The sequence below is a fragment of the Rhagoletis zephyria genome, unplaced genomic scaffold, assembly GCF_001687245.7.
Source record: "Rhagoletis zephyria isolate East Lansing unplaced genomic scaffold, Rhagoletis_zephyria_1.1 Rzeph_scaffold_08423, whole genome shotgun sequence".
Classification (NCBI taxonomy): domain Eukaryota; kingdom Metazoa; phylum Arthropoda; class Insecta; order Diptera; family Tephritidae; genus Rhagoletis; species Rhagoletis zephyria.
Window position 1 is genome coordinate 6,571 of NW_016165503.1, and position 20,821 is coordinate 27,391.

Below are 20,821 nucleotides of genomic sequence, written 5' to 3' on the forward strand. Positions count from 1 at the left end.
TAACGGGTGATTTTTTTGAGGTTAGGATTTTCATGCATTAGTATTTGACAGATCACGTGGGATTTCAGACATGGTGTCAAAGAGAAAGATGCTCAGTATGCTTTGACATTTCATCATGAATAGACTTACTAACGAGCAACGCTTGCAAATCATTGAATTTTATTACCAAAATCAGTGTTCGGTTCGAAATGTGTTTCGCGCTTTACGTCCGATTTATGGTCTACATAATCGACCAAGTGAGCAAACAATTAATGCGATTGTGACCAAGTTTCGCACTCAGTTTACTTTATTGGACATTAAACCAACCACACGAATGCGTACAGTGCGTACAGAAGAGAATATTGCGTCTGTTTCTGAGAGTGTTGCTGAAGACCGTGAAATGTCGATTCGTCGCCGTTCGCAGCAATTGGGTTTGTGTTATTCGACCACATGGAAGATTTTACGCAAAGATCTTGGTGTAAAACCGTATAAAATACAGCTCGTGCAAGAACTGAAGCCGAACGATCTGCCACAACGTCGAATTTTCAGTGAATGGGCCCTAGAAAAGTTGGCAGAAAATCCGCTTTTTTATCGACAAATTTTGTTCAGCGATGAGGCTCATTTCTGGTTGAATGGCTTCGTAAATAAGCAAAATTGCCGCATTTGGAGTGAAGAGCAACCAGAAGCCGTTCAAGAACTGCCCATGCATCCCGAAAAATGCACTGTTTGGTGTGGTTTGTACGCTGGTGGAATCATTGGACCGTATTTTTTCAAAGATGCTGTTGGACGCAACGTTACGGTGAATGGCGATCGCTATCGTTCGATGCTAACAAACTTTTTGTTGCCAAAAATGGAAGAACTGAACTTGGTTGACATGTGGTTTCAACAAGATGGCGCTACATGCCACACAGCTCGCGATTCTATGGCCATTTTGAGGGAAAACTTCGGAGAACAATTCATCTCAAGAAATGGACCGGTAAGTTGGCCACCAAGATCATGCGATTTGACGCCTTTAGACTATTTTTTGTGGGGCTACGTCAAGTCTAAAGTCTACAGAAATAAGCCAGCAACTATTCCAGCTTTGGAAGACAACATTTCCGAAGAAATTCGGGCTATTCCGGCCGAAATGCTCGAAAAAGTTGCCCAAAATTGGACTTTCCGAATGGACCACCTAAGACGCAGCCGCGGTCAACATTTAAATGAAATTATCTTCAAAAAGTAAATGTCATGGACCAATCTAACGTTTCAAATAAAGAACCGATGAGATTTTGCAAATTTTATGCGTTTTTTTTAAAAAAAAAGTTATCAAGCTCTTAAAAAATCACCCGTTACAAAAATTCATAAAATCCAATGTATGCTATCATTGAATTATCAACAAATTACAACGTATGATGTACCTACTTATTTATGCATGTACAATAAACAACTCCTATGAAAATGATAGTAAGGCAATAACAATGCCTACAACAGCAAGATCACAAAATTACATTTAATAAAACTGCATATAAAAACCACCTCGCCATCGTATGCATGTGTCTACATATGCAGTGACGTAGCTCGCCAATCACAATGGGGGAGCGGGGGGTTAGAATCATACCGGTGCGCGCACGAAAGCTCACCCCTCAATCGGTAATATCACAGATACAGATATCACATATAAATTTTGGTCGCGATTGGAGACGCTTAAGGCCTATCGCACAGAGGGCAAAGTTCAGATTCCTCTACAGAGACTCCAAAAATTAAATTTATTTTTGTTTTTTTTCATCTATAAATTTTTGTCCCATTGGAGTCGGTTAAGGCGTGTCGCAAAGGGGTCGAAGATGCCTCTATGGAGACTCAAAAATTTAAAAATATATATTTTTTTTATATGTTTGAAAATGTCTTTAATATTTTAAAAAATTATTATTTTCATGGTGATAAATATGTAATATTATTCTCGACTACTTTTCCAAAGTTAGAATAATTTACAATTCTCGCGATCAAATCATTGCATTATAAGTAAGTTCGGAATTAGTTTTTTCTCAAGTTGAAAAACGAAATTGCCTTTAATAAAAATTACAGGCTATTAAAGTGTTTGTAATTATACGTTTTTCAGGTAACCAATTCTAATCTAATTCTAGTCAATAATATACTCTAAAGTGAGTCACTAAAGCACTCTTCACCTGCATTCTGACAGACTTGAGTTGGTACAGAAACAAATTTTAGTATTTTCATTAAAAAATTTGTCATGGCATTCGACCTTAAATCTCCCATCATACAAAAGCCGATTGAAGCTATAAATTTACCAACACTTTACAGTCGTAGAGATATACTCGGGATTTTGTTCATTATTAAGCTCTTGGACGGGATGATTAGTAGTCCCTCTCTACTGAACCAGATCACATTTTGTATTCGCTCAAGGCCTTCAAGGCATTATAAGCCATTTACGTTAAGTATTTGTAGGACACCTTATGGCATTCCTACTGGCATCCATGATTGCACCCTTACTGGTATCTCGCGCTTTGATTGCCATACATTGCCAAGTAATTTTGAAGCGATTGCGCCAGCCTTTACTCATAATTTTTTCAACTGCATATACACGTGTATTTAAAGCAATATAAAATTTCATTTGATAGTAATCTATATCTGTAAGAAACTAAAATATGTGTGGCTTAAATACTTATTTTATAAGCCATTTTCAACATCGCTACTCTCCCCCTCACTGTCTGCGCCCTTGTGCTTCTACATATGTATATGTGTATATGTATTTACAAATTTAAATGTCGGCATATTCAACGAAAGCAATTGGCAGTATGCGATTCCTATATGCAGTAAATTTACGTGTGTATTTATAAAGAAAATTTGCACTGAAATTATAGACGCAATACGGAAATATAGTATAATCTACGCTATAATAAAAAGACGACTATTTGCATGCGCATACGTACCTATGTCTGTAGACTTGTGAAAAAACCCAAGTGGTTTTGGAAGTATTTTAGAGTTCTTTCAAATGCTAAAAACTTTGTATGTATGTACTTAACTATTTAGATATACACATACAATACTAGCAAATACCCGACGTGCGTCGAGGCGCCTGAAAAGAATTTTTGCGTTGGCCAATGCAAAGTGACTTAGGTGACTGTAATGTTAGAAGTGTGTACTACCGCTTCGCAGCGGTGGGTTCGAAACCGGATGCGCGCAGTATCTTAATTAGAAAAAGTTGTTTCTGACAGTAGTAGCCCCTCAGCAGGAAATAGTGAACGTCCGAGTGCATTTCTGTCATAAAAAAAATCTTCTCACCTTAATCCATTTGCCTTTCGGCGTGAAACTGCAGGTCCCACCATTTTTGTCCCAACATCAGGGCACGCAGCATAAATTGGAGAGTTACTCGAGAGTGTTTATGAAATGCGCGACGGGGTATTTAAACCTAGTCTAGCTGATGATTCCACTTCGACCTACAAAAAGCTGCTGAAGTAGGGATGCGTGATGATAATAAATCGCATCACATGGGTTCCTAAAGGACAATGTCCGGTCAGTACAACTGTAAGTATCGAGATCTGGCACTTAGCATGTCAAGGTTTTTATAAACACATCTGTCCAGGAACAGGCCGCAAGTTTTTAGAAAAACTTCTATGCCCTACATATTCGAGGTTAAGGCCTCTAGACTACCCTGCCACAATTAGCAATCCCAGCGGCCTGATTTCCACTTGGTTATCAGAGTAAAAATTTGTATTCTTCTGATCGGCAAAATGTTGGTGTGTAGCCACCTTCGCCTGAAAGACGCTAACAAAAAACACCACCTCCAACTCAGTCATCCAGCTTCGGTCTGCCCGTGAGGACATTTATTGGACCTATACTCCATAGGCGGTCGTGCTCCGATTCGCCCCTCGGAGGGATGTGTGTGGAGAGGGATCCGTTTGGGGATAGCCTTGACAACTATATACTTTCCTAGTGAATTCCACCAACTTTCCTAGTGAAAGATCCCATATAACAGGATGGTTTTATATAGCCAGTATCAAACATTTGGAGAGAGACTAAAATGTATGTATTTCTTTCCTATGGAGCTTTGAACGAGACTCCAAGTTTCATGGATTCGAAAAGACATCTGATCTGGTGAGAAAACTCCTTCCCCTTGGAGTCATTTGTATGTTAATGACTTCAGGTATATGTATGACGAGGTTTGCTGTACCAATCCTGTCGTGTTGATATCACAACTTTGTATTTCTTGGCGAAAATGATTGAGAGTATACAATAGTAGGCACTGATGGATTTCGTGACTATCGAGTGCCGCTATAAATTCGAGTGGATGTCTTTCGTCCTGCTCCTCTCTACATTAAAAAACAAATTTGTAGGTAGTATCCATGAAAAGTTCCAGCTCTGTCTTTAAAATTCAATCCACTGTCTAACAATGATAATTAGGGACACGGACGAAGTATCGATGTAAAAATATCGGGATAAAAAGACTCGATATGCCCAATATCGATGCCAAATTCGAAAAATTATATATGAGTATTGGACTCTGTAAAGCCCAAAATATATCCATTTTGCTTTACATATCAATTTCAAAGTATATAAATATGGGCGTCTCCAGTACAGATTTGCAATAAATGGAAGGGTGCGAAAAAGAAAATAGATTCGACATAAAATTCATATTTTATTGGCGTTAAAAATTAGTTTAAAAACAATATGTATTAACAAAAAAGTTTCAACAAAGATTTTAGTAGCGTATCTAATGTCATATAACGTGACGTCAGATACTTCGGCTGATAAACAAAAGCAGGAAGGGTTTTTACATTTTGGAACATCAAAAATTAACTTTAAATATGTTTTCAAATCTTGACGTTTTCATTTAATTTTTTAACATTTTATCACGGCACGCTAGATTGGCACGACATTGCCCATATATACTATATATATATATAAAAGAATTTAATAAAAGACATTTATTTTAAATATAAAGTACAATATATTATTAATCACATTTGTAATGCACCTTTGCGATTCGCTACAATACAAGGGTTCTGGTACTCGATTCCAAAAAAATATCGTTTGAAAACTATCGAGCAAAAGGTATCGGTATCGAATAGCCAAAATATCGATATCATATCGTATGGTATCGAAATTCGTGTCCCTAATGATAATTATGGATCGTATTCATACCTCTCCCAAACAAATTGTTATTACACGACTTCAGCGTTTTCTAGGGAAAATATTTTCAACAGCAGATTGCTTCACATTAACAATAATGTTTATATTATGCTCCAAATTGGGCTATAAACCCGATTTAGTAATAACTAATCTCCAGGTCCTGCATTTGTCACAGTAGATCAGTAGCTATCAAAATATAGATATCGTACGGGATAAGATAAAGATAAATTTCCGAATACAACTCTGCCATGAAAACTATTCTCATAAAAAGCCACATGCAATCCGAAGTCGGCGTAAAAATCTAGGTGCTTATATTTGTTAGATAACCAGTAGATCAGTGATGATCAAAAATTCTATCGATTTTATAAGCACACGAGCAAAATAAAAGGTGTCTAAGATCGCGATTGACCAAAAGATTTTACAGTGTCTCAGATCCTTGTTGACCCAGAGTCTATTTACTAAATCAGTCACAGCCAAAAGATGTTCCTCTGGAGGAGCTTTTAAATGTTTTCTATAGATTCGTATAATAACATTATAAACATTTCGAAAGTTTCTCTCTTTGCTTTTTCCCTTCTAAAGAGAAAGCTAACGGATCGGTATAGTAGTATATGTGTAAGTACGTATGAGACCTTTCACTCTACGATTATTATTTCAATATGAATATGTATCTTTAATGAGCTTGATATGACTAAATATTGTTATTGAACCTAGCGACTTTTGACCGCAGTTCTCAACTTATGGTGATTTATTTTCTACTGAAAAATATTGCCTTGTCAGTGCCCTCTGCGCACAAATACAAAGAAGAAGGCAATGAAAAGGCAACATTTTTAGTAGAAAAGAAAACGCTTTAGATATGCTTTAAGTGTAAATTGCAAAAATAGCAAAACAAATGGCAATTGAATTTATTACTTTCAAAATTAGCATGCGGTAAAAGTGAGTACATGTGCTTATTTATTTATTTATTATTTTTTATTATTTTTTAGATTTCATAAAAGCAATTTTTTTTAATTAGAAATTTTACAACACTTTTCCTACACTAAAGTAAGGCTTCGCAATCTTTATATTGAAATACTACATATACGTGCGTACATATGTACAAATATATGTATTTTCCGTGGAAACTCATATAGCCATTTAGGGGGAAGCACGACTATACATAGAGATTTATTAGTTTTTAGTTAGCTAAACACTAGAAAATTAACATATCGATGGCTGAGTGGAAGATCGACCTATCTCGGCAGCCAGTTCGAAAACATTTTATCTGAAAGAACTTTTCAAGAACGCCATATTTCAGAATTCGTTTCAAAAACGCCCTATATCAGCATATTTTCAATACATTTTGAAGTGCGATAGGGCGTTTTTGAAACGAATTCTGAAATATGGCGTTCTTGAAAAGTTCTTTCAGATAAAATGTTTTCGAACTGGCTGCCGAGATAGGTCGATCTTCCACTCAGCCATCGATATGCTAAAAACGATAAATAAATTTTTTGTATATACACTACACAGTGATTTCCCCTTGAATTGATTTTGGAAATCGAATTTGAGTATTATTGAAGTAATTTTACGACTAAGCAATGCATTAATCGAAATATAAAACCTCTTCTTTGGCTTTTTAGCGAATTCGTTCATTATAGGCACTGTATAATTGTGTGTTTACTTGCTAACTTCAATAATGAGTCAATTACTTTTTTTACGTTTATGAGAAATGTGCAAAAATGACAGTAGCTTTGTGCAGGAAGTGCATGCATATTTAAATTTCAGGTGTATCCGTACCTTTGAAATATATTTTAATTCAATTTATATCATTATCGTTTGTTTGCAAAATGCAAAAGCATTTGATAAAAATCAGCGAACTAACGTCAATTCAATGCGTGTAACAATAAATTTTTTACGATCGTAATTAATATAATTTGTTTTTTTAATTCCTAATTTTAGTTGTTTGTGCAACGATGATGTATTATTTTTTTATAATTTCATTACAATTGCATTCTTCGAATTCGAGATGCTCGTATAAAAAAAAAAAATTAATGAGTTGATTTCACGCTATTTCACCAGGTGGAATGAATAGAAAATCAGGTAGAAGCTCTGTACTGCTCTCATACGAAAATCATCACCCTCTATAGCAGCTGGAAAAATTATCATTTACGTTGTTTCGTTTACAAATACAAGTAGAAAACACGAAAACTTGGGCATTATTTTAGAATTTGGGAAATAATTTGGGGAAAATTGGGCTATAAATTCACTGGAAGGGCTCTACAGAAGAGTGGTTGGGCAGTCCGTCTTAAATAAAATAAGAGGCTCTAAAGGGAAGCGAGATGTAAGAATTCCTAAATTTCAGACAACTTTCCAGTAAATTTTAGGCACTAATCTGGTACTGAAAAGCAATTTCACCACAAGAACTCCCTTCAATAGCGAGTGGGAATAAGTTTCGGTCTTCAATAAGTGAACAGGGCAAATACTACCAAATAAAATAGAACAAATCTTTAAAATATATCTATGGTTTTTGCATCAAGAAGGCATTCTTCTTATGTCGGGAGGCAAATCCTGTTTAACAAAATCAATAAGCATAAATTTAACTTTTTTAAGTTGCTAATTAAAAGCTATAAAAATTAAAATTAAACAATTGTCCTGACATCGAACCCAGAAACTACGGAAGGACAGCTTAAAGCTCTATCTTTTCGGCTTCGTCGTTATACCGACACAATTCTATGTCTAAAAGGAAAAGTGTTTAATTGAAGTAGCTATGATTAGAAAAAATATACAGCAAAAATTAAAAAAAAATTTTAAACTCAAATTTTGGATCCGCCATTTTCAATTTAAAAATCTGACATCAAATTTGAAGTCATCGAACTCGAAAACCCTCCTTATGTATACGTTTTTGGTTAAAAAGAAAAAATTATAAAATTTGGTCGCCATATTGGATCCGTCACTTTTATTTTCGAAAATCTGACATCAAATTCGAAATCAGCAAACTCAAAAACCGCCAAACGCCAAGTTTCGAATCAATTTGGTTACTTCTAGACTTTTGGCCAGCAAATGATAGTCGCCAGACCATAGTGCACCGTATTCATAGATTTAATGGTTTTCCTAAATATTTAATGAAATTATATCGCAAAACTTGTATCTGAACAATCAGTGATAAAGGAGATATTGACGATTTTCTCAGTCGAATTTGTATGATTATTTAGAAAATAGCTCACGAAATTGCTTGGTTTTAGCCGTCCAAATTAAAGAGTTTTACAAATACCCCATATCAGGAAAATCAGTTGTATGGAGGCTATAGGTTTTAGTAAACCGAACTTTATCATTTTCACTGTAAGGTTTCTGTTAATAATGAGTGAAAGTTATGCGAAATTTCATAGTCCGAACTAGAATATGTTGAAACAGACAGACAGATGGCTATGGCCAAATAAACTCTACTCGACGTTCTGAACATTTTGCTATAAATTTTCATGGGTATTTCTCTTCTTCTTCTGATACTTACAAAGATTGGACCAAAGTTATAATAAAATTTCATTTTCATGAAAGGTATAACAACGCAGGCTGACAACAGCACTCAGACTGTAAGTATGCCGTCCATTGTACCGTTTTCGAATAAATCGGAGCAGATTGTTAGACGTTAAAGAGCCTCTCAGCACATCTCTGCCAAACGCCGAATATCTATACCTTGCAAAGGCGGGGCAGACGCACAAAAAGTATTCCGCGCGCGGTCTAATTTCCTTCAAGGTTGCTTTTTTATTTCAGGTATTCAATAATTTGTTTAGCTACCAAACAACTAATTTAAGACGCAGTAATAGGTTAGGCTAAAATTTTCTGATGTTCATTAAAGATATGAAGTCTTCGGCATAGTCCTTTCTTGTTAGTTATTGAAATTCGTTAACTTTGACGTTGTAAATAATTAAAAAAATAACTTCCTAAATGCGCTTATCATCAACAGGTTTTTGTCTCTAAAAGTGCCATAATAAGTAAATACATATGTATGGGCATACATAATGATATGTACATAGTTGGTGAAAATTCTTTTTTTCATCAAACAGGTACAAAATTAAAAACCTTATCACTTTAAAATGACATTTAAAAATCTAGTAAGGCAACACCTGATACAACAGCTTACAGCTCGAAGTACATAAGTGTGCATATTTTACATGCAAATGTTGTTACACATACAGTGCCTCAAACAAGTGACCGCGTGTTGATTTTTTTTTAATATGCCTAATGTTTTTCGAGATAAATTTTTTTGTTATTTCTGTATAAAAATATTGCCCAGGCTTGAAGGGGAAGTTTCTCACGGCTAAAAAATCCCATTGAATTTTAACATTTTTTTTGGATTTCGAATTTTCACACTTTTTTTCATGAATTTCTTATGAAATAAAATGCAGGAAATGGTTTGCAACAAAATTTCAAAAAATCAATGCCAGTGTTTTGTAAATTGTACCTGTTGTGTAAAAATTACCACAAAAGCAGTCTCCAAAAAAAAAAATCACAAAAAGCAACGCAATTTTTTAACCTGTTGGAACTTGCTCTTTGTTTGACTAAAATTGTATATAAAACCGCATACCCAAAAATTTTCTAAAGACTCAGATTAAGAAGTTAAAATTTTTCATTCAGATTCAGATTTGTTGAATTTTCCTAAATTTTATATTAAGTTTGAAACTGTGGTTTAAATTTATAGTTGTGGTTAAAGTCTGAACGGTATTTTTATAGAAAAATAACACAAAGTTGATCTCGAAATACATTAGATATGAGCATTTAAAAAAAAAAATCAACACGTGGTCACTTGTTTGAGTCACCGTACATTAGAGTGGTCCAATTTTTGTATGGAGGACAAAAATTTCATCATAGAAAACGGGTCACCCCCTTATACGGTGTTCGCATGAGGCGATTTTACAGGCAACATTTAGTTGAAAGCCACAATCGCCTGGTGTGAACGGCATTTCAACTAATCGCTTCCAATGAAGTTCGGGTGCAGCCAACTTTTGATTCAACAAATCGCCTCTTAAATTGCCTAGAAAGTCACCTCATGCGAATACTATATTAGTTCAGTCCTGATTTTTTAGACCATTTAGATTTAAAATATTCTTATATGGCTTAACCAATTGTTTGATTAATATATGTACACAAGATTCCTAGAGTAAAATATCTGCATCATGGGCATCCTCTAAATTCATACATAGAAACGTAAAGTTGGTAGCAGCACCTCTTTCGGCAGGAGGACAAATTTTTGAAGGTGCCCCAAACCCTATCTGGGAAAAATTTTTGTTAGATCGCTCTACTGTTCATACATATGTACATACATATGTACATACATAAGTGTACACGAGCATGAAAGTTTACGAAACCCTGAAGTGGCATTATTTTTATCAGCGGCATAACTAAATCATTACTACTAAGTCACTTTACTTGTCTGTCAATCAGCTTGTCTGTTGGACGCTGCTAAGTAAGAAATTTGTATGTAGGAAAACATGCATAGTACAAGTAAGTATGTAAATAAATTGCAATATTTTTGAATACATACATATCTATAATTTATGTCTGTGCATATGTAAGTAGATATGTAAAAATAAACGATATTTAGAGTGTACAAAATACTTTGTCCGCCTGTTGTCGCGTTGACCGGTGGCACTGACATTTATTGGATAATTGATAAGACGTTGCGACGAGCCTGAATAGCTAAACAGGTACGTGTGTGTTTTATCATGTATGCATATACATACATATGTACTTATGTAGACATGTTATTAGTATATAAATATGTTGTATGTTGAGCGATTACAGACAGCACATAAAAAGCAGATTTTTGCTTGGGTGCGCATACATACATGCGTACATATATGCATTTAAAGATGTAGATACATATGTATGTGTGTATGTACATATCTAAATAGTATATGGGTATTGATAAAAATACCACAAGCCAAATAACTAGAAGCATATATGTATGTATGTATATATGTATGTAATTGAAATAATTCATTTAATTTGTTATGAAAGCTGCGGAAAACACTTATATTATATTTTATAATTGCATTATTTTTTCAAAGTTAATACAGACGTATGTACATACATATGTATGTATACGAAACTTTCCTTTATTTTCTCACTTTTCATTTTTAATTTAGATTCCTATTTAGCCACAGCAAGTATCTTTATAAAAATAAGTATATTCATACATATATTATGCTTTTCTTCTTGGCCACTACTGCCGCTTTACTTAGATTTATGGCAATGTTAAAAATGCTCGATGGCCATCGATTTCTTTTGCAGCAATTAAATAAATATGAATGGCAACAAAACTGAACTGAAAACCATAACAACAAAAGTCACACAATCGCTTAGCACACGAGCTCAGTATATACATATAAACACACATATTTTTATAGATAGGTATGTGTGGCGCGTTGGCGTCACACTATTGCCATCGTCTGTTGACAGTGGCAGTGACAGTGGCAGTGGTCGAACGCTATGCGGCAAGTGCTCGCCGCCTCCGCCGCCACCAACACCACCCATTCATTGTGGCACATAGCGCGCCCAATGTAAACACAACCAAAATTGTATGCGATAAATAAATAAAAACAAGAATAGCATAGGCACTTATAAAAAGAGACCAAATTAAAATAAAACGATTCAACTAAAAGCGACTTTTTTGCCATTTTTTCCTTTGTTTCGTTTTATTTTGTACTTTCGTACCGCCTAACAATCACGCTGCTTTCACTTGTGGTGCTATGTAGACTCAGCCAGCTGTGTTGTTGTGCTGCTCGTCGCTTCTTTGCCTTTTGGCTGTCACCAACGAGACATATCTACATAAAATTCTTGCAAAGCAAAAGTTTATTTTTGGTCGGTTTCACTAGCTCGTTTGCGGGTTTATTCAAACCATTAAATAGTTTATTGTTACAACTTTTTTGTTGTGCCGTTCATTGATTTTCTTTTTTATTCATTTTCTTTCGATAGAATACTTTAATTTGTGTTTGATTCTTAATATTGTTAAGAGTCAGCGCAGTGTAGATATTTTCACCAATTCAACACGCAACAAACTTTCTCAAAACAGTCCAACAGAATGGCAAAATTTTTGGGTCAACAGACATTTAAAGCAGAAAAACATAGGACAATCACAATCGCAAGCAATCGAAGTCAAGAATAAAAAACCATAGAAAAAATATTAATAGCTGCAAAAAATAAGTGGATTGTTGATGCAGCTGTGTAGCCAGTTGAGCTTCTAATAATGTTTTTTTATTATTTTTTTTTCGTATATTAATATTTTTGATGTTATTGCTGTGTGTTACCACTTTGCCTGGCCCCACAGCCTTTGCGATGGCTTCCTACCAACAAATATAACACAACGAAAATGCGATTTCGGTCTATTAGTTATTAGCTAACGCCACTCCACTTTTTTCCGCATGCACACAGCCTCCCCCGCTTTTGCTTTTTTTGCTAATTTATTTTCTTTACCAAAATTTATCGGCAGAAACGCTTTTTGTCTACTATTCAGCCAATTTTCATATTTTTCACTTTTTTCTAGCACACCAAAAATCACAAAATATTTTTTTTTGTATAAGTATTCAATGAGTATATTCGAAGCACAACTAAAATAAAAAAACATTTACCACTCAGGCAAAATTGAGAGAGAAATCGCGCGCGCATCCATCCACTTGTAATACACCGTCATCGGTTCGGGAGTTAGTACTTGATTGTGCTTATAAACACACTCGTGCTCGTTTTGTAGCCAACGAAAATACGTTAAGTAGTTAGTAGTATTAACGCGCACTCCACAACCAAATGCCACCAAGTTCCGATATCAACTGTTTGGCCTATGAATTTGCGCTTGGTCAAAAAGCGCCGCAATGTGCCTTCTACTAAATACGAAACGTTGATTGTCTTCTATGTATGTATGAGTGTATGCAAGTATGTATGGGCTTAAAAGGCCGACACATGTATGTATGTCAATTCGTACCCAGGCAGTTTTGGTGAGCCCATCGCACATACATATCTATTCATATATTTACGTACATATGTATATCAAACTAACCTGACTGCGGAAAATACCGGGCCAGTCCCAGAGCTGACTATTTTACTCTCCATGTATGTATACGCTCTGTACTTTGTCTTATCACGATATCGGTATAGACAGCCTCATATTATACATATAAAGATTACACTGTAAATAATAACAAAGTAAAAATTTATATATACCTTACCTAATTGCCTGGTAAAGGTTTTCAAACACGTTTCATATGGTGAAAAATCTTGTTATATTTCATGTAATTTCAGCACTTAAAGTTTTTACTATTTATGAGAAATATCTCTAAATCAACAATTTCTCAAATACCTTCAAAAGGTGGCAACGCGCCTTACCCGACATGAAAACTTTCCTAAACCTGTTTAGTCTTATGAGACTAGACAAGTGGAAACATTTTAACATTTATGAATTTTAATGATGTGGTGAATTTTCGGTAGCCAATACCCCATACCCTATACCTTAAAAAAAATGTTGGTGCCCTATGATATTGGCGTATGCTGTATGCTTTCATTGATCCAACACAATAGATAATTTCAGAAGTTAGAATGCTCTCCAAAAAGCCTTCCTGAATGTCACGAGGCTTCTCTCTGCACTTTTTCCCTTTTTTATGTTGTGTCACAAATCAAAGGGCTTCTGTTTCACTACCCATAGAAGGGCTTCAAGAGGGGCTTTTGTATAACGCACTTCAGAAGACCTTCTAAAACTGGTTCTTTAATTAATAAAACGTTTGCTTCATCTTTAATCCCTAATAATATAAAAATGCAAAACATCGATGTAACGAAATGCCGACATGATCTTTGGGCTCAAGTTCGAAATTCCACTGAAACAAAAAAGCGTCAGTAGGAGAGAGGAGACAACGGGGTTTATTTAGCCCGAATAAGATTAAGTATAAGATGAAAACTGAGATTAAGATTAAAATTAATATCATGATTAGATTAAGATTAATACCACCAACGAGATCAAGATTAAAATTGGGATTATGATTAATATTAAGATTAAAACTAAGAAGAAGATTAAGATTAATATTAAGATTGAGATTAAATTTAAGATTAAGATTGAGAGGAAAATTTAATAATAAGGTTGAGATTAAGATTACATTAAGATTAAGATTAAAATTGGGATTGAGATTGAAATTACCATTAAGATTAAGAATAAAAGTAAGACTAAGATGAAGGTTAAGATTAAGATTAGGATTAAGACTGAGGTTAAGATTAAGATGAAAATTGAGATTAAGATTGCTTCAGATTCAAATCAAGTTTTATATAAAGATGGAGATTAACAATAAGATTAAGAGTAAGATTGAGATTGAGATTTAAATTAAGATTAAGATAATTTCTTATTGTTATGCAGAAAAGTACTCATTCAACATGGGTGCTATACGCGTAATGGGAAGAAGAAGTTCCACTTCAGTCGCATTTGTGTACTACACACAACTTTTTGTTTTTTAAAAAAGGATTTCACCAAATTTTTAATGATATAATATTTAGCTGGTTTTGAATTTTATAAGGTTTTTAATGGGTAATATTTTGACTTACATATGTAGGTACAAAACTGACCCATATAGCCATTTGATTTGAGAGAATTTTTTTTTTTAATTCAAAGTTCATTTTTGTCATTATTAGTATGAAATTTAACCGAATTCGTTTATCAAATCAAATTTGCATTAAACTTTTATAAAAAGTCATTTAAGGCTAAATAATTTTCACTATAATTACTTTTTTGAGTGCATGAGCCCATACATATACGTACATACCAACTAAGCAGAACAATTGCTCGCATAAGCATTTCACATATCACTCTCAATATTATTGTCTACATGCTTATGTATGCGTGCGGTCGCTACACTCTTTCACTAACTTTCGGAATTTTCATTTAGTATTTAACTTAATCGGCAAAGCTCAGCTCTTTTACTAAAATTTACTCTCGTGCACATATACATACATAGATGCTAAGCGAAAATCTTCGGTATATGTGTATTTAGTTGAGAAAAATTTTTTAAGTAAATGAGCTTTTTTCTCTCGTTCTCATTTTTCACGTTGCAAGGTGGTTGTATAAACACAATGAAGTACAACATAAAAGCAATCAGTACGGATTAAAAATGTGTTTTCATTTGTTTTTGTTATTAAGTGATTCTCACTGGCTTTTTCGAAAACAAGGGGCCATCAACATCATATAGTATTACAAAAAATGTATGCATAATGTGCGAATTAGTCAAATGATTAACAAAAAGAGATTAAATATTTTTATCATTCAATATTTGCTTTAATTAATACTCGTATTGAGCCAAAAATTGCTGAAATGTTATACTGAAACGTATTTTAATAAAGATTGTATCCGTTAGCGAAGTCATTGCTTCTAGTTAGCAATCGCTACTATCCCAATGACCTCTTGCTGATAACGCAGCATTCCAATATACGAGTATGCACATACATACATATGTAGGACTGTGAGTAAGTAAGTGAAGTATATATTTATGTACATACATATGTTTTTAGAAATATGTATTTATGTGCCTGCTAACTCTCGCTCTCCTGCAAGTTAAGCGAACTCCCACTGCTCCCGCAAGCGTCAATACAATCAGCTGATTGAGATATCTTGCGGATGCGCTTAGGCATACACATATACATACGCATGTCCCCATTGCATTACAAACACACACTTAACCGCCTTATATGTATGTATGTTTGTAAGCATAATATGTATAAAATATAAAATAAAATGTGTGCATACCAGTGGCTGACTTTTTGCTGATAACAAACGCAAAAATATAAAACACAAAAATATGAATGACTTTAAGAGAGCGTGTAAATAAATGAGAAATGGAGAGTGTGAGAGAAAAACGCAAGCAGATAACAAAACAAACAATGAGAGTGCATTTTCGTGCTGTGGCACACCTACGCAAGTCAAACACTCATGGGTAAATGCAAGTGGACCCTACAAGACAGCTGAGTATCATATGAGTACTCATATTATCATTACTCCTAATCACAAAAGTGCTTATCAAAGTCCTCATTTTCGTTCAGGCCATGGGTAAAAATTGAGTACTTTCCCCTCAATGTTGTCATCAGAAAGTCCTCAGTACTAATAGTCAANTGTCATCAGAAAGTCCTCAGTACTAATAGTCAAACTACTCATTTATGCCGTACTACAAAAACAAAAGTGTAAATGTGTGAGAGTTTTTGCCTAAAGTGCTCAGCAATGTCTTGTAGGGGAAGCGTTAAAATGCGTGTGCGTACATACATACATATGTACATATACTATCTAATCAGCAATCAGATGTAAACAATAATAAAACAGCAACACCGGCCGCAGAGGCCCAAAAGCCATTACGATGCAAAAAAAAAAAGTTCAACACGGTTAACATTTTTGGGCTAATTCGACAGCTTGGGGACCAAAAAATCAAATTTTTGACATCTCTTTTTTGGTGTGTATTAGGAATGCTAGTCCCGGGATCCCGCCTTACTAAGGTCCCGACAAATCCCGTGATTTTTGGTAAGTAATCCCGGGATTTTCTGGGATTTGTAATTTGCACTGAAGGCAATAATAGAAACTCCTTTTCTTCACCAGTATGGGCCATATATCTTTTTTTATTTAATAATTAATATTTTTTCATAAATGTCTAGCTCATTATACATATAAGCACAAATATCAATATGTACATACATATATCATATCGTCGCTGGAATAATGAAATAGTGTAACATGAAAAGTATAGTTTTGAGAAAAACAAATGGGAAGTTTTTATAAACCATTACAAACCATACAAATACAATTTCGTTTTTCGGGAATAAATTAGTGAGCCAAAGAGATATTTACGAAAACTAAAGATTTTTCTAATAGATTAAAGGATTGTCTATCCAATGGTGCAATTATCGAATAATAGTGTATGTGTGTACATTGGTTCTTTATTCGAGCGACGATATCATCTATCAAGTGACAAATATAGTAAAATTTCGTTTTTAGTTTTTCACTGTGCCGTCAGTAATTCAAAATTGATTTAAAAAATTTAAAGAAATGTGCTCAGAGAAGAAGTGTGGGTATCAAATTGATGAGGAAATCCTGTAGGACTTAAACAGATTCAAGTTTTTGGTTCAGAGGGACTGGTAAGTATTGATTTTAATTTTTTAAATTCTAAAGAAACTTTTTCTTGAATTTGGTATCCATATTTTTATTCTATATTGCACTGAATTTTTTATATTAATTTTTGGAATTAACCATATCTTGGAAATTACAAAGTCCTTTAAAATAAGTCCTGATGTCAGAGAGAAAAAATAAAAACACCGCTTTAAATAAAAAAAATAGTAGCTTTCAGACCCATTTATTTATTATTTATTTTATGGTAGGAGAGCTTCTCAAACAATATAGACGCAATTTTCTCGATATAAGTTGTTGAAAAGTAATGAATATCTAAATCCCGGGACTAATCCCGGAATCCCGGGATTGTGATAACGGCATCCCGAAAATCCCGGGAACGGAAAATGCTGAAAAATTAACATCCCTAGTGTGTATGCATACAAGTGTCTGTACGCATTTAAAAGAAAAACTTATATCGAATTCAGCAATTTTTTTGTAAAATAAACCATATCTTATATGTTGACAGATATATGTACGTTTGATCAAAAAAGCATTTCGAAAGTGTATTTTTTTTTCAATCAAGCCGAAGTTGTTCTTTCAAAAGCTCGCAGTCAGCCATGTACATACATGTACATTGTACTATCGTCGTTTAAAGTACAAAACCGCGTATCAGCAAAATGCAAAACTGCGCATAAACTATTTTTTAGAGTAAAACAGTCATATTTCGAAATGGTTCTCTTTTTTATAAAGCGATCGCATTTCTGGCTAGTATATTTCAGGACGAATGGATAAAGATTGAGGCAAGAGCAAATCCAATTTTTGGCAAAAAATGTCAGTTACGCGGTTTTGCAGAACGACGATACAAGGTTTTGTACTTTAAACAACGATATGTAGGTGTGTGCTTTCATATATCAGCAAATCGCACGAGTTGTTACATTTTTCAACAAAAACGTGTTTTTGGTCGAAAATGGTGGCAAATGGTCACATTGGTCTATTTTTCACAAAAATTTTTCATTCAAAACGGTCTCAAGCTCAATAAAATTGATGAATATAATTTTTATAAGGCCATAAATAACAAAAATAAAGGTACTAAGGAAAGTAAAAATAACCACTCGTGCTCATATACCCGTAGTTGCGTATGTAACGTATACGCCCCGTATCACAACATGCAATCAACTAACACGTTTACTCGCAGGCCTTAAATTAAATATAATTAAATATTATATATATTATATATTAAAATAATTAAATATTCCTTATGCACATACATAGGTATATATATATATGTATATTACTTCCTTCATAGACATATGTATATGTATAACAATCTTAGAAAGAATTTCGAGTTTGCCAATAAATTAATATGAACATTTTATTTGAAAACTTCCCGAAGTTATTAAAAAAACCATTATGACTTTTTCGAATGGCAATGAAAAAATTAGTTATTTCGGTACTTTTTCGCCAAAAATAAACATTTTAACGCTAAAATTATTCAGATACTTGATTTGTTTATTATTTCACTTATTTCTGGAACTCCATTGCTTGAAATATATGCAAAAAGAATGCTTTAGCTTTTTTACTGGCGAGATAAGGAAGTGACACTAAACAACACATCTCGTGAGATTTGCTCGTATACCTATACGGAGAAGACCAACGTTTTCTCGCTTGTCTTTAGAAATGCATGTAAAATATATAGACACGTCTTCTCTTAGATGTATTTTTACACACATTACATATACCACTTAACGGGTTTTACGTACTTAATTAACCCCCTAAATGGTTCAGAATATCTTTGCAGTCTTAGAGCTCTGATCTTATGAGTTTTGACACTCCTTTTGTAACTAATATTTAAGTATACATACATACTTAGGTATATATACCTATAGGTGTAATAAAATATATACTTACATGCATAAGGTTCATCTGTGTATCGTTGCTAGTATCGTCAAAAAAACATGTATACATGTATGCATAAGTATAATAATAATAATAATGGATTGGCGCTTACACATATAATAGTGTTTGGCCGAGCTTCTCCTCCGATTTGTGGCGTGCGCTTTGATGTTGTCACACAAAGGGGAGGGACCTACAGTTTTACGCCGACTCCGAACGGCGATTGTATTTTTATGAGAAGCTATTTTTCATGGCAGAAATACACTCGGAGATTTGGCATTGTCTGCCGAGAGGCGACCGCTGTTAAGAAAAAACCTTTTTTCTTTATTTGGTTTTGCGATTTTGCTTTGACCAGGGCTTCAACCTAGGCCCTGCGGAGTGGAAGCGCGCACTGCTTACCACTACACCACAGCGGCCGCCCTACCTGTTAACATATAAATACAAATAATCTAAATCAAAGCTCACTTTTTAATCACCCGTTTGCACAGGCAAATCTCAGATTATTAGCAGTCAAATTTGTTGTGCTTAGTTTTCTCACATCTCAAGGAAAAATTATGTTTCTTATATTAAGCAATTTAAATATATTTTAACTTAATATTTTATTAAAATACCTTTATAAACCTCTTTTTTCTTGCCAGCGTCCATTTTTGGTTACCTTTACATTTGGCACTTCTGCTCTTCCTCGCAAAAATAATCGATAAAACTAGGTTGGACACCGAAAAGTTATCGGTTTAATCTGAGATTATTTTATATTGACAGATTAACGAGGGATGGATTTTGTACGGCTAATCTCTTTTTCCAATTACAGATTAGGGAGTTAAGCTCGAAAATGAGGGCAATCTACTTATATGTAAACCTAGTATATGTATGTAATTTAATTGATGAACGAAAAAAGATTACTTAAGTAGTAAATGTAGAAATAAGTAAAGCAGATGTCAAAGAAATTTCAGTAAATTTTACCCATTTAGAAGAATTAAAATCGTAATCAATTCCTACCTTTTTTTCTTTGCTTATCCTGGTTTCGGACAAAAAAAGTACAACTACATAATTAGCACCGAAATACAAAATTATAAATTTTGCAACTTATGTTTATTTATTTTTAATAATTTTTATTTAAAATATCATTCAATCTTAAATTTCGAAAAAATTAATCAAATTTCAAAAAACAATAATCAAAATTTCAAAACTTGTAATTAAAATATTTAGAAAATTTTTGAGTTTGCAGTTTTGTAGCCCATTCAATTTTAGACTAAAGTGCAGGTTTCAAGTCCCTAAAAGCTACCATTGATTTTTTAGATTTTCTTTTGTGGAGGGGGTTGCGCATTTTCTCCCATATGACGCATGATCCAAATATATCTTTATATGAAAAAATTCGTCATACCCTACGCAAAACAATATTCTAAAAAATCTACTGCATGTCCTTGCTAGTTCAAACTTGCACTCTGTTGGACTAGCATTGAATGGGCTAAATTTTCTAAATATTCTAATTAAAATTTTTGATGACAATTTTTCTAAGTTTGATTAGTTTTTTTGAAATTTGTCCAAGCTTTCAAAAAATTTCAATGTAGTTTCTGTTATAGATTGGATTACAATTTAAATGAAAATTATTAAAAATAAATAAATAAACATGAATGAATGGTTCCAAAACAAAATCATTTTGAATTTCGATGCTAATTAGTTGATCGCATCGTAACGGGTGATTTTTTTGAGGTTAGGATTTTCATGCATTAGTAT

At 33.8% G+C, this 20,821-nt stretch overlaps 1 long non-coding RNA gene across 1 annotated transcript in view; it reads right to left on the reverse strand.

The window, feature by feature from the left end:
- LOC108375043 (uncharacterized) overlaps window positions 1-12,898 on the reverse strand; it is a 15,709-nt gene extending 2,811 nt beyond the window's left edge. The window contains exon 1 of the long non-coding RNA XR_001849117.1: window positions 12,708-12,898. This is a non-coding gene — a long non-coding RNA (uncharacterized LOC108375043). The remainder of the gene's footprint in view (window positions 1-12,707) is intronic.
- Window positions 12,899-20,821: the final 7,923 nt, after the last annotated feature.